Source organism: Nicotiana tomentosiformis, chromosome 9, assembly GCF_000390325.3.
Source record: "Nicotiana tomentosiformis chromosome 9, ASM39032v3, whole genome shotgun sequence".
Classification (NCBI taxonomy): domain Eukaryota; kingdom Viridiplantae; phylum Streptophyta; class Magnoliopsida; order Solanales; family Solanaceae; genus Nicotiana; species Nicotiana tomentosiformis.
This window is the reverse complement of record NC_090820.1, coordinates 45,309,094-45,316,231: the sequence shown is the minus strand read 5'-3', so window position 1 is coordinate 45,316,231 and position 7,138 is coordinate 45,309,094.

Sequence of the window (7,138 nt, the reverse complement as noted above, 5' to 3'; positions counted from 1 at the left end):
CAATACAAGCAACCCAACTGACAACTCACCCCAAAACTACACAGATTCTCACACAACACGGTCTGTACCCCAAACAAGCAATAACTCAGATATGCAGCAAAAGAATAATTTCATTAACTCACCCCACAAAGGGAAAATAAGACATGATATAAGCACAAGGAAGGGTATCCCACATAACATCCGTTGCGGCGTGCAACCCGATCCTAAATATATCAATCCATATAGGGATACCCTTCGAGCCAAGGTGCTCGGGTTCGCTGATCACATGTATACCAACATCAAGCACGATAGAGTGCACAAATATAACTATGGAAAGATGAATAGAAATAATACAACATGGCGAAAAGCAAGCACAACTAAGGTGCAATAAGCAAATCAACATCACGAGGGTCATCTTGCCCATATCGCCATAAGGCTTGAACGAGATTACAACATGCGTGAGAATAATCCTACAACCTCACAACCCATCATAGCATAAGAGAGGAGCACAAAACATAGACCGGGGCCCCAAATAATATCTATTTTGCCCGGTAACATACCCACGATATTAATTTCACAAGAGTACACAAACCTGATTTGATATAGAATACACGTTCTCATTGGGTTTTCAAATAGCCCCCACACTAATTTCGATCATTCCCAAACAGATAAGTAACCTTCAAAAAGTCCATAGCAACCTATCCGTAATATATGCTATCAATGTTCCCATTCTCAACATTTCTTCACAGTCCGCCTACTAGGACAACCAGCCCCAAAACCTCATGAATACCAGAATTTCCATATTCGATCTCAATTACGCTACTCAAATGGCTGATACATCACTCACACTCCATCATCTTATGAAAGAACCTACACCGCTCTTCCATTCCGCGTAGCAAAACCCGAACCTCAGAAGCCCCAAAATGCGGCGATCATCGTAACACGAGTCAAGCATCCTCAAGTCAAAACACAAGGTGCCTCCTAAAATGTACTCTCTTCACATGCGATATTCGATAATGCCACCATTCTTTGAACTTCTGATATCCATCCACGAGAAAACCATAGTGCACAACATATTCCTTATTCCAGTAGCAGACAGCCGGCTCAAGCCGTGGTCGACACCATCGAGAACTCTCTAAGACCCGCCCGCACATAACTAAGCCATCCGGGACGAATCTCCCCAACTCAACCGACTCACGCAACCTGTCAAACCCAAGAGTACTGCCACAGACTCCGGTAAAGAATTACCACCCAAAAAGGACCAATTACTTCCATTGCTATGTTGACCCAACACCACTGAACTGACCCATTTCTTCGGACCCTTCTTGCCTTTTCTTCAGGGTAACACTTCTCTATGTCGGTACACAATGATCCCAAAACCAAAGCTCAATACAGAAGATCCTAGCATGAACCACGTAGCCCATAGGCTCATAAACCACTATATTTCCCCTGAAGCACCCCATTATACCGTAACTGAGATGCCCACGCTGAAGAGACCTTCTGTGAATCTTTAGTTGCTTCTCTGACCTCTCTAATACTTAAATGTAGAATTATTAATGACACAGAAATACCGCAAGTCCTAGCATTAACCCATGCAAACCCAGATCTTAATCATATACAAATTTCGGGGAACCTTTCAATGCCACGTATATAGACCTCAGGCCAAACCTGAGATACCATATGACCCTACAATCTGATCGTCAATAGTGAACTCCCCCACTTGGCGCAAAGACATAGGACACAACATCCGATGATCTACAATACTAACCTTCACAGCTCGTACAACACCAATCATAAGATACCTCAAGTCATCTACTAAGCACATGTTCATCCTCGTGATAGTCAAACTCGCTTCCTCCAATGCCTTGAATGATAATATTTTCCTTCCACTGAGTAGAAATCCCATACGAACCCCATAGTCTCTAATACCACCTACTATCCTCAAATCCACATCCACCTCGTGACCCTACCATGATCGCGATGATTTGGAAACCAATTAAACCTTCCCAAGCTGGTACTTATCAACCAGATGCCAGAACCCGCTGCACCCTCACGTGAACAACTGAATGATTTCTCAGTACATCCGCATTCTTAGTCTAGAAGACATGTTGAGACAATGTTTAAGCATCCCTGGCTCCCTTGTAGCCCATCCACAACAATATGAACCGTCAACATATAGCTGATATCGAGTGTGCAATATCGCACACGAGTAGATACAAAGGAATATAAGATATATGCTTCAAGTTGAACCAATGCCGCACGATAAGGAATAAAATAAGTGTAATTTACTAATAGTTCCATAGCCTCTCGAAGATAAGTACAGACGTCTCCATACCGATTGGCAAGACTTTACTAAACCTGGTTATGACTCGTAGCATTTATGAACCTAGCACTCTGATACTAACCTATCACGACCCTAATTTCCCACCTTAGGATGTCGTGATGGTACCTAGTCTTTGAGACGTGGTAAGCCTAATACATGCTGATTATTAAAGGAATTTAACTAACTTAACCGCAAACATTAAACAATATCGGTAACAACATAGCTGAACCAACATTAGTTACATAACCCCAAAACCGATAGTACAAGTCATAACCCTTTCTAAGAGTAACTATAAATAATGAGTACATCATTGTTTCGGAATAATAGGAAAAAAATGGAAATAAAATACAACAGAAGCTGACTTCAGGGCCTGCAAATGCCGAGCAGGTATACCTTGAAATCTCCAGCAGCGCAGACATAAGTCTCAAACCAACTCGATCATAAGTACCTGGATCTGCACAAAAATGTGTAAAAGTGTAGCATGAGTACACCATAGCGGTACCCAGTAAGTATCAAGCCTAACCTCGGTAGAGCAGTGACGAGGCCAGGTCAAGACACCTACCAAACATATAAACCTGTGCTGGATATAACATTAAGCTAACAATGAAAAGAACATCAATGTAAGACCAACAACAGAAGGATCATAAATTACAATCAACAGTGAAAATAATGGAAGCATGAATGGCATCAAGAAACAACTAGGTAATAAAGCAACAACATAGTTAGGATACATATGAACTATGAATGATTACAAGTAAGGGGAACCGATGGCAACTCAATCAATCAAATTGTTCCTAATGCACGAATTATAACAAGAATTACCCAAGGCACCACTCCTCGTAATCCCAAATCATAAATCACAACTTCCAAATCTTATACATATGGCACCTCGTGCCCATATTTTTCAAATAACTTTCGCACGACAAAGTCGTCATACTTGTATCCGTGTCAAATACTAATTAAAATGTTCAAGAGATCTATTTATATACAATAAGGCATAATATCGGTTTTAAATAAAGTAGGAAATCAGTGAGAAAATGTGCTTTTATTTAGGAACCAAATATAGTAAAATAAGGTACAATTTATACGAGATATGGTATCAAATGAGTTTAGTTTAGAAGTCATTTGGGTAAAGAAAATATCGTTTTCAAATAAAACAAAGCATCGGATAAGTCACCGAATTAAATCTAGAATTTGTTAAAATAAAACCTAATAATAATTTTTAAGTAAAGTAAGAACGTCAGATATGATAAGGAGATTAATTCGAGAAATCAATTAAAGTAAAATATGACAACTAATAAGAATAGTATAGTATCGACTGAAACGACAAGTTTTAACTTAATAATCACATAATCCTAATTCTTTCATTTAAAACCGTTGTGTTATCAACAACTCAATAAGGTATGAGATAAGGACTCCGCGTAGTAAATTCATCTTGAAAATCATTTCACCAAGTAATCATGGAAGCACTGATTGATACATTGAATTAATACAACGGTTCACGTATGATGCATGACTCACACAAGAAACAAAAACAACAACAACAACAACAACAATAACAACAACAACAACAATAACAACAAGTACAATACACACAATTCGTTGCGGCTCGCAACCCGATCCCACCATATCATCATTTATCAATATCATAATCCTCACTTATTTCACCATATCAACATTAATCAATATTAAGTATCACATATATAATCCATTGCGGCGCGCAATCCGATCCCACCATATTATCATTTATCAATATCAGAATCCTCCCTTATTCCACTATATCATCATTATCAATATCAATTAATACCTACACAAACCGTTGCGACGCGCAATACGATTCCACCATTTAATCATTAATCAATATTATAATCCTCCCTTATTCCACCATATCATTATTATCAATACCGTTGAGGCGTGCAACCCGCTCCCCAAGCAGTATGAATTGAACAAACAAACTACAACCAACTGCGACATCTCACAACATCAACGCAATAATGAAGCTATACACAAAGAAGTTACACGATAACTAAAAAATCAAATAGCAAGAATTGACAATTCATAAACCAAGACACAATTTTGGAGAATCAATTAACAATGAAGGTATGTGACATACAAGGCATGTATTCAACAAGTAATTGCAATTAACAACTAAAAACCTATAAGAGTACACTTGGCAAATGAAAGGTAGAATATGTACTAACAACTTCAAGTAAAGCAAGTGACGACAAGCCTAACAAGAAATGATATAATATGAGACGATAACTTCAATTAAATGCATGAAAGAAGCCTAATAGTCTAATCCAGTCAAATACCATATATAAGCCCGTGTACACATTCATCACCTCGTGTACTCACTTTTCACATAATTCAAGTAGTACCATCAATCCAAAACCTAAGGGGTAGTTTCCCCCACATAAAGTTAGGCAAGACACTTACCTCAATTTGGCAAAATCAATACTCAAATTCGCTTTTCCTTTACAACTTCACCTCCACTCAGCTTAATCTAGCCAAAGACGACTTAAGTACATCAAACAATGCAAGAGAAAACCATTTCAATTAACAAAGCTATGATCTTTATAAAATTTCTAAAAAGTAAAAAACAATCAACCCCGGGCCCGTTCGGTCAAAACCCGAGTCCAAGGGTAGGTCTTGACTACCCATAATCCCACGAGTCCATATATATATATATATATATATATATATATATATATATATATATATATATATATATATATTTTTTTTTTTTTTGTTTTCAAATCAGAGTCCAATTCGACTCTCAAATTTCAAATTCATATTTTTCAAAACTTTGGCAAAATTCCCAAAACTTTCTCTTAGACTCTCATGAATTTGATGTTTAATCTAATATATAATCATGAAATATAATTAAACATTGATTAAAATCACTTACTCAATAGTTTGGTATGAAAATCTCTCCACAAAATTGCCTCCCACCGAGTCTAGGGTTCAAAATATGTTAAAATGAAGCTAAGTCCCGAAATGAAAGTCTTAATACCAGCCTCAGATGTCGCATTTGCGACATGAGGTTCGCGAATGCGATGGTCGCAAACACAACAATGGAGTCGCAAAAGAGAAGGCTGACTAGTTCTGTCAAAGTCGCAAATGCAACACAAGACTCGCAAATACGAGCTCAGAGTCTTCGCAAAAGCGACAATTTGTGTCGCAAGTGCGGAAGCTGCCTAATCGCAAATGCGATGAAATTATTCGCAAATGCAAACTCCCTTGTCCCAACCCATTGTTGAAAAATCGAGAATGATCTCACAGATGCAGACATTGCAAATGCGATAAAAACCTCACAAATGCTAGAACAGAGACACCAGCAAACTGAACCTTCTTCCAAACCCTCTGAAACGAGTCCGAAACCCATCCGAGCCCTCGGGGCTCTAAACCAAACATCTACACAAGTCTAAAAATATAACACAAACTCGTTCAAGAGATCAAAAATACCAAAATAACATCTACAATCACGAATCAGGCGCCAAAACGCATGAAAATCATAATGAACTTCAAGAACTTCTAGAATTGCAACCAAGCGTCCGAACCATATCAAATCAACTCCAAATGACACCAAATTTTACAGGGAAGTTCCAAATGATAAAACATCATCAAACTTAGGAAAATTCCAAACCTTGAAATTGCCAACTTCCACTAAATGATGCTGAAATCTTCTAGAAATATCAAAATGCGAATCCGGACATACGCCCGAGTCCAAAATCACCATCTGAGCCTACCGGAATCATTAAATCTATGATCCAAGGTCAAATACTCAAAAAGTCAAATTTGGTCCACTCTTATAACTTCAAGCTTCTCAAGTGGGAGTCCTTCTTCAAAATCAATTCGGGATAACTCAAAAATCAAAGTCGATTATGCATGCAAGTCATAATGTACTATGTGAAGCTACGCATGACCTCAAACTACTGAACTAGATGCAATTGCTCAAAACAACCAGCCAGGTCATTATATTAACCATGACAAGGCCTGATATTGCCTTTGTGGTTCAAGTACTCAGTCAGTACATGTATGCACCTAAGGTTTCTCACATGGAGGTTGCCTTAAGAGTAGTAAGGTACATCAAGACTGATCCTGGCCTTGGGTTGTTCATGCCTGCTAAGGCATGCAAACAGTTAGTTGCATATTGTGATTCTGATTGGGGAGCTTATATAGAGACTAGGAGATCAGTGATAGGCTATGCAGTGAAATTTGGTGAAGAATTGATATCTTGGAAGTCCAAAACAATAGGGAACTATGTCTAAAAACTTTGCTGAAGCCGAATTTCGAAGTATGGCTTCTACTGTAGCAGAGGTGGTATGGCTAACAGGGCTCTTCAAGGAATTGGGGACTGATCTAGTGCAGCCTATACACCTTCATTATGACAGTAAAGCTGCTATACAAATTGCAGTTCATCCTATCTTTCATGAAAGAACCAAACACATCGATATTGATTGCCATTTTGTGAGAGAAAAGATTGTACAAGGCTTAATTCAAACACGACATATCAGAACAACATAGCAACTGGCAGATTTGTTAACTAAGGGTCTTTGCAAGCCACAACATGAATACATATTAGGCAAGCTGGGTATGAAAGATGTATTTCATCCCTCAGCTTGATGGGGAGTGTTGAGTATAGTGGGTCCCAACTATTTATGTACTAAGTATAGTTAGTTGTAACCACTTAGAGTTAGTTAATTTTACAAATATAAATAGAGTAGTTTACTAGCTTTTGTACTACTATTCATTTCCTTCCTTGAAGGTCAATAACAGAATGAGCTTTCACTCAGTCTTCCTCTCATTATCGTACCTTCTAGAACTTACAGTTCT